Source organism: Bidens hawaiensis, unplaced genomic scaffold (genome assembly GCF_021521415.1).
Source record: "Bidens hawaiensis isolate Kalapana, Puna unplaced genomic scaffold, B.hawaiensis_p1.1 tig00032713_1, whole genome shotgun sequence".
Taxonomy (NCBI): Eukaryota; Viridiplantae; Streptophyta; class Magnoliopsida; order Asterales; family Asteraceae; genus Bidens; species Bidens hawaiensis.
In genome coordinates, this window is record NW_027495574.1 from 58,290 (window position 1) to 66,616 (window position 8,327).

Consider the following 8,327-nt stretch of genomic DNA (forward strand, 5'->3'; position numbering starts at 1 on the left):
ATCAATACTTGTGTTTACTATGTTATCCTTAATAGCAAGGGTTTTCTTTTGAATTTAATACTCCGTTAATTTGTTTCATTTTTCAACATTCTATCTTGATATTCTTTAATTCCAGAAGTTCGTTATTTGAATTTATTAAATTATTTCGTTAGCGTTACATTATTCATCTTGATATTTGACTTCAAAAGTTTTCTTTATTTCGGTTCAAATGGTCGTTAATTATGTTTCGTTTTTATTCAAATTTTTAACCTGATTTTCAAAAGGTTTTCTTATACTTGTTATGTATGATTTTAATCCACCGAATGGAATGAGCCATGCAGACCATATATGCGACAAAGTAAGTAATTCTGAGTGCACCCGTAATTACTAAAATCCTCGCATGGAAGTCATAGTGAGTACGTTAGCTTGCGACAACTTAGAATCGAGGGGCTATTGGAAAATAGTACATATGATATATAATATGACAAGATAATGGTGGATACGATGATGATACGTCCTATATATAAGTGGACTTTTCATATTACCCATTTGTAGCGTTTTCGGGACACTCGAACATCTGTATTGTTTCTTTTTATTACGGAAATGATTTCTTATTGTGGTTTACTCTTGTTATAATTTCATAAATGTTTCGACTTGAAAACCCGACCCACTAAAAAAAATTATTTTATTTTGTTGTGTTATTCGGAATATGGTCATTTAGTCAAATCAATGAAGTTTTTATTTTATTTAGTCTTTGATCATTTAGTTCTTTACGTGACACCCAGATTAGTTTTGCTTATTTTATAAAATTAGTTAGAAATATCTATCTAGTGCATTGTAACCTCCATCAACCTAGCTTTTCTATCCTTTACATAACCAATCAAACCCTAAGGATTAAACGTGCAGGTTTTGAATTTTATTTTTCCACTTTCCTCCCCCATCCCGTCATCATATCTCCTTCCCTTCTTTTATTTTGATTATTGATCCATCAATTAAGCCAGAAATCAAGGATTATGACTAGTATACTCGTTAACTGAATAAAACATGTATCATTCACGGACTAAATCATGTTATTAAACGTCTAATTGGCAATTAATTAGATGTTTAATGAACCGCAATCTAATGATCTTCTAAACCTTATTTAAACTCGACCAAACTCAATCAACTCATCCCTCTTACTCTCTATTAAATTCCTAATCTAAACCCTAAATCAATTTCAACTCAAAATAAAACATAAGATCATTTTTTACCACATTCTTGGTCGTAAACTCTAGATTACCGTTCGCTATCAATTATTCTTCTCCTTAGGTAATTGAAAAATGGTTATGGATCGGTTTTGATAAAGGAACAAAAGCTCTCTATCAATTTCAGGTGATAGAGAGCAATTGATCCTCATTTTGGATTCTAGGTTCTTGTGTCTTACGATATATTTGGGATCTTGTTTACATAAATTTTGTTTCACTTACTGAACGTGTTAGTCACCGGTCCAATTGGCCAGTGTGCTTTAGGCTAAGAAACAAAACCCGGAGACCCGGGTTCGAGTCGCTGGGTGACCGATTTGGTTGTTTTTTTTATTTTTCTTTTATTTTCTTTTTTAATTAAATATTAATATTCAACTATATTTATAATAAAAAACTAATATTTTATTCATTCGTTTAACGAATCGAACCTCATTAAACATTCAAAATAAATTCTCAAATAACATTTCTAACATGTAAATATAAATATATAATTTTCACATATATTTATAAATTTTTGTTTTCTAGATTTAAAAACCTAAATTTTAAAAGATAATTAAACTAAGTATTGTTTTTACTCAAGTAAACGAACCGATAATCTTGAAACTTTCTAACCAAGTTTTCGTTATATATATATATATATAGGTATCGGATCATTTCAGAAGTTTTTTTACAGCGAGAAGTGCGAGAAGTGAAGGTGTAACTCCATTAATCCCTATTTTCACTTCCTTTCTTATGTGTAAGTGAGTTGTGCAGGTGCATATGTATGTTTGTATATGTGTACGTATGTTTGTATATATGTATGTATGTTTGTATGTGTGTAGGTACATAGGTTTGAACATCATATGAAGGGGAGTTAAATTAAGGATTAATAGAGTTATACATTCACTTCTCTCTGTATCATTTCTCGCAAGATCCATCCCCTATATATATATACATATATATATATATATATATATGCAACATTCATTCATTTTCAAACCCGAAACCCAACCTGTTTTTTTTTCAATGTGATTTTAAACATTTATAATCAATGAAATGTTGTATGTCTTTGTTTTAATCATGTAATTGGTCATTGATACTAAAGTTATACCATACCTTCTATGCTAACATATTCGTAAGTCTTGATGAATCGAAAATCGTTACCTCACATTGTTACTTTTATTGTGTTACATATTTAAAGCGTTTGGAAATTCGCATAACCTAACCCGATATTTGGAGTCCCTAATAAGTTATATATATGTATTTTTCCTATCCATAATAAGTTATAACTTATAAGTGTGTTTCTTTCATTTTATAACACTAGAAAATTGTTACACGGACCTTTATATATGTAACTAGCCTAAGTACTATATCTAATTAATTATTGTAGCAGATGTTTCATCCCATATCTTAAAACACAATATAACACAACCCAAATCGCCCCAAAACTGTTCACCCCACCCCCTTTCGCCTTCTCCAAGTTTTACAACTTTTACAAAAACAAATATTTCTAAGTTAGCTCCTCCAAATCATGTTATTTATATGAAACTATCATCCTTTTTTTTCTTTTGTACCATTATTATTATTCTTTGAAATTCAAAGAGGAACTTATATTCTCCACTCTCTCTCTCTCTCTCTCTCTCTCTCCATCTTCTTCATATTTCTTGTTGTTACTATTTTTCCAAAAATTAAGGTAATCAAGTTATTGTATAACACAAGTTGTACTATCTTTAAGGATTCTTTTATTCTTGTTCATCTGATTCATTTACATGGTTTAAAAGCCATCATATATTCATGTCAAGGATCCCACATATTCTATGAACCATGGTGTGTTTTGTGGAGGAGACAAAGAACTAAAGGTTAGAAGATGATCTTCAATGGTCACACCTTAACAAAGTTCTTACATTCCTTGTAACTTTATGTTTTAATTTGATTTTTATTTTATAACATAACCATAATGGTTTGATGATACATATTATTTATATGATGTATAATCACCCAATCAATGAATTATAATTTATTTCCATCAAAAACCATTTCAAAATTTAAAGGACTTTACTAATTGTAATGATTCAGAATTGACATAATTCTTCTACAACAAAGGTTGAGCCATAACTTTGTCATAAAAAATTAAAATGGTGCAAGACCAAAGCCTATGACTAAGTTCATTGAGTTGTGGTTCTAATAAAGTTTTATTTTCATTTTAATTAATTTTTATGACTCCATAATGGTTAAACTAAAACTAGTGCACAGATCTATACCCTTTTAGAATATTGGCTGTTTTATCCAATCTCAAATCTGAATCGGACAGAAATTTCTTTATTAAAGTTGTTCCTAACACATTTATTTAGTGGAAAATATTTTTTTTTATAATTTATTGGTAATTGTTTCTTATTTTTTAATAATTTATCTATGATGTGACAGCAAGCTGTCCAAATTCTGTTTTCATAATTTTTTTACCTTTCTCAAGTACAAGTTATCATATCATATTACCATTTTAATCTTTAGTTAATTCTTCGTCAAACACAAACTAAAATAGCCTTATTACTTATATTTAGGGCTTACACGTTAGGACATTCACACGTTTAACCAAGATCTTAATCTTTTAACTCACCAAATTCAATGTGATTTTACATACCCCTTTTTTCATCTTTAATATTTTGGGGATAACATGTCTACCTTATTCAATTGTACTCATGTTTTATTTCCACATCTATACAAAAAAAAATTCAATATATGTTTATGTGTGATTATTGCGTGTTCTATGATTATGCTCTATATGCTTAAATGTTTATTTTATGTTTGGTGGTTGATATCTCATCCTCATCTATTCGCATCTAATATAATCATACATTTACCCAAGTACATTGATTTGTATCAATAGGAACTGGTCCACATCTATTTAGTTGTTTACATTACCATAAGATTTTTAATCCTCACTATTTACATATGAATTGTGATTTACCTATATATATATATATATATATATAACTTATGTATTCTCACCAACATTCGTGTTGACAAACTCTATTCTTACACAAGCTACATGCACAAGTAATTGATATTGTTCAAGATCGAAAATATTAGATTTATCTTAGGATATTTACCTAAAATACAAAAGTATGATGTATTTGTTTTGTTTAATGAAGTTGTGAGCTTGTTAATATCAATGAAATTAAATAACTATTGTCGCTTTAATTATTGTCTTTTGAGCTACTTTCCAATCAGTAGGTTATAAAATTAGTATTTTATTGTTTCAAAATCAAAAAGTAATGATATTTTAATCCCTTACGTTTTTAATTTGATTTTAACAATATTAATATAAAATATATTTGACGTCTTAACGATCTCAGGTTCGTTATAAACCCATGATATCGTGTCTTGTTCCTTTATATCGTTTGAATATTACATTTAGTTGTACTTTTATAATTAGGACTTATCGTCGAGACTACTCGTGGAACTAACTAATTTATCTTCGTCGTAACCTTTACCGTCTCCTTGTTACCGTCTAACTTTTTTAAATGTGAGTAATCACATGCCCTTTTTCTCTATTTTGATTTAGTAGCATTATGCGTACTAGAAAGTACTATTATTATATTATTTCACTCAAACACAATTCTCTTATTTGCGTGGTTGTGATATTGCTTGATTAGTTGTTGATTGGTATATAATTTATGTGTTTACTATGGTTGGTTGGTATCTCATCCTCATAGTATGATCATACACTATCTGAGTAGAACTGCCTGAATATAGTGGCATGTTAAAAAAGACACACTTATTGGTTGCGAACTTTTCCGAGTATACATGTCGGAATCTAGTTGCATGTTGAAAAGACACGTATTTATTTATGTTATTGATGTTATTCACTAATGCAATGAATTGTTTTATATCTTATTATTATTATTATTACACCAAACTCTGAATTACTCGCTCAAAATGTGTTGCTGACAAATTATTTTTACACGTTATGCATGTTGTTATTTCATATGGTTGAAGTGGATAACTTAGATTAGACTTAGGATAATTAATAAAGATAGAACAATTGTTGTATTTTCTTTTTCTCTTTGAAATATTTGTGGTCAGTTGTTTATTAATGAATAAATTTAGATATTGATATTTATTACTAATTTAGTGTCTTTGAGCTATGATACAAATATTATCGTGCCCCGGCATATTCTACAATTAAGTTGGAGTGTGACACCAATTAGGAACTTGTACCAATCGGTGGTACCGATACCGGAAACACTCATCCCTAGGTGGCAACCGTCACTATCCACCAGTTGTCACGTCCAATTAGAAACCTTAGTCGTCTTCCATAAGAATAGAATGTTCTAATGATAGTTGTTGTCTTGCCAATCCTTATCTACTTCTCCGGCTATAAATACTTCACTTTAACCAAAGGTTTAAGCATTCATACTCACTCACTTTTACGATTACGAGCAGATTAAACTTAAACCTCCACCTGAAATGTTAGCTTAATCTACCCTGGTTAAACTAGTGTTTCTTCAATATCATTTAAAAGTGTATATTTGAATTTTAAAACGTGTGATTTTTTGAACCTTTTTAATAAATTGGCTGTTGATATATTGTTTATTTATTTAATATTAATTTTAGTTATTGTGTGTTTCCAATAATCAGTTTTGAAAGCTTTCTTTTTTTTTATCATTAATATATATATATATATATATACATATTAATTTAGAACTTTTATGTGCAGTGTAGGTTGTACCTTACGCAGTTTTTGTTGTACATGTTTCATACGTATAGCATTTTATTTTGTACTTTTATAGTTTATTCTTCACATTTTCTTTGCTTCTTTGTCCTACACGTACACAAGTTTTCTTTACACGTGTCTACTCGAGCTTATCTCATTCTTACCTTTTCTCTCTCCTATGAAGCATTATGCTACATCCTCATCTTCAATTGAACAATAATTAGAAAAAAATTCTTTTTCTATTAAAGGTTTTTCTCTCTATTAAAGCTTCTGTGCTTTCACTTCCGATCACGGCTGTTATTAGGCATCCGTTGCCTATGCGGCGGCGATTGTTTAGCTACACGACGGTCCAGTTGTTTGTGTTGTCAAGTTTCAATTTTGTAAGCCCTAGGCGATGTCAATTGTGGAGATATACGATGGTATCATGTTTCGTAGAGTAAGAAACTGAGTTGTTGCCCTTCCGTTGCTGGCAGCGATGGTGGATGACGACTGTAGAAATGTCTCCTCACTAATATATTTTTCAATTCTTCTCTACTTCATCTGATTGTACTATGTGATGTGGTAATGGTTGTCGTGTGTCATTTTGGAACCCAAGGAGACATCAGTGGCTGAGATCGATGGCTATCAACCACCGGTCGTTTCCATGGCGGTGGCAGATTTGCGACTCAAAATCGTAAGCGAGAATGTGATTGTGATGTTGATCTGGGTATACATTTGCGCAAAAAATGCATGTGTTTCTGTGATGTTGACCTGAGTATACATTTGGGTAATAAGTGCATGTATTTCTTTCGTTCTTTTGGGTTGTGCTGGTTTTTCACCATAGCTCTTTGGAAAGCAGGGTGTATCCATGTCGTTGCCTGCGTGTAACACCCGGAATTTTATCAATAAAGTAATAAGATGTTATTATTATCGAAGAAAATATTATTTCAAGGATGAAGGAATTAATTGTTTAAAATAAATAATAAATGAGCAAGAGTCGGGATTAGTTAATGAGAAACGGACGAGACACAAGTCATGGACTTAGATAAGAAATATGGGCTTGAGGTCCATGGGCCAAGGGTATAAATACCTTAAAACCGTAACCTTTCAAAACATCTCTTTCATTTACACTATAGCCCACACCATTGAAAACACACACTTAAGCCATACAATCTCTACACCGCCTCGTTCATCAAACCAAGACCGAGACAAGGTAATATAATATTCATCTTAGCATAACTAACCTCATAGGAACCCGACACAACCGCTCGGAATGTCGTTTGGTCGTTAAACTCAAGATCTGGATCTAAACGGGTGTTAAAACGAGTGGAAAACGGGCTTAAGGGTCACCTTAGCTCACCACTAGATCAACCGAGGTTAACTAGACCTAAAACGAACATTTTCCGGCCAAACACGGAGGTCAACAGCAGCCGATGGCGCCGGAATTGTGAAAAAAATCCTAAAAACGCGTTGAAGGAGACATGGTCTGCACATTTGGGCTCATAAGTACTTATGCGGCGCATAACTACTTACACGCTAAAGACTTACACGCTGGTAAGGACTTACGCGCAAGTAAGGGACTTATATGCTGAAGGGACTTATACGCTGGAAATACTTATACGGAAGGGACTTACGCATTAGAAAACATATACGAGGCATAAGTAAAGATTCAGGAAAAGGAAAGGGTATACAGCGTTAAGTACCTAATCGATGAGTACGAACTTATGTGGCATATAAGTCAGGAATAAGGAACTAATTAGTAACTAAAGGTAACGTTTAAAACGGGATATGACCTAGAAAGAAAGACCGAACTTCAATTTTTCTGATGACGTTTTAGTAAAGACTTATTGATGAAAATAAAATTTTCCAAACTGACCTGGCAACTCGACCCCAGCCAAGCGCTCTGCCCCTTGGACCCTGCTAGGGGCGCTTCCCCCGGACCCCCGTTCGTTGAGGATTATATTAAAATAGAAATATGATATGGGTAGTGATAGATAATTGATACGTGTAATTGTTATACAGTTAGCCCCGCCCAGTTAAGGAAAGGCGTTACCATTAACTCGTAAAGGTGCCGAGCTGATTTTCTAGCCCCATTTCCTTGTTATGTTTTCCGGGCTGTGTGCATACTCAATGTGATTAGTTAAGACACTTACCTTAAGTGGTAAGCGTATGATATGTGAATGTGTATGAATTATATATGTTTGAGGTTAATTAAGAGTATGCATGAAAGTATATAATAAAATGTATGTGTAAAGAAATATATATATGGTTGTATGGAAAGAAGGGACCATACCCTACTAATATATGAGATAGAAAGGATAACACCCTAATAATATCTGAGATAGAAGGGACCAGACCCTAATAATATCTGAGACAGAAGAGACAAGACCCTACTAATATCTGAGATAAAAGGGACCAGACCCTACTAATATATG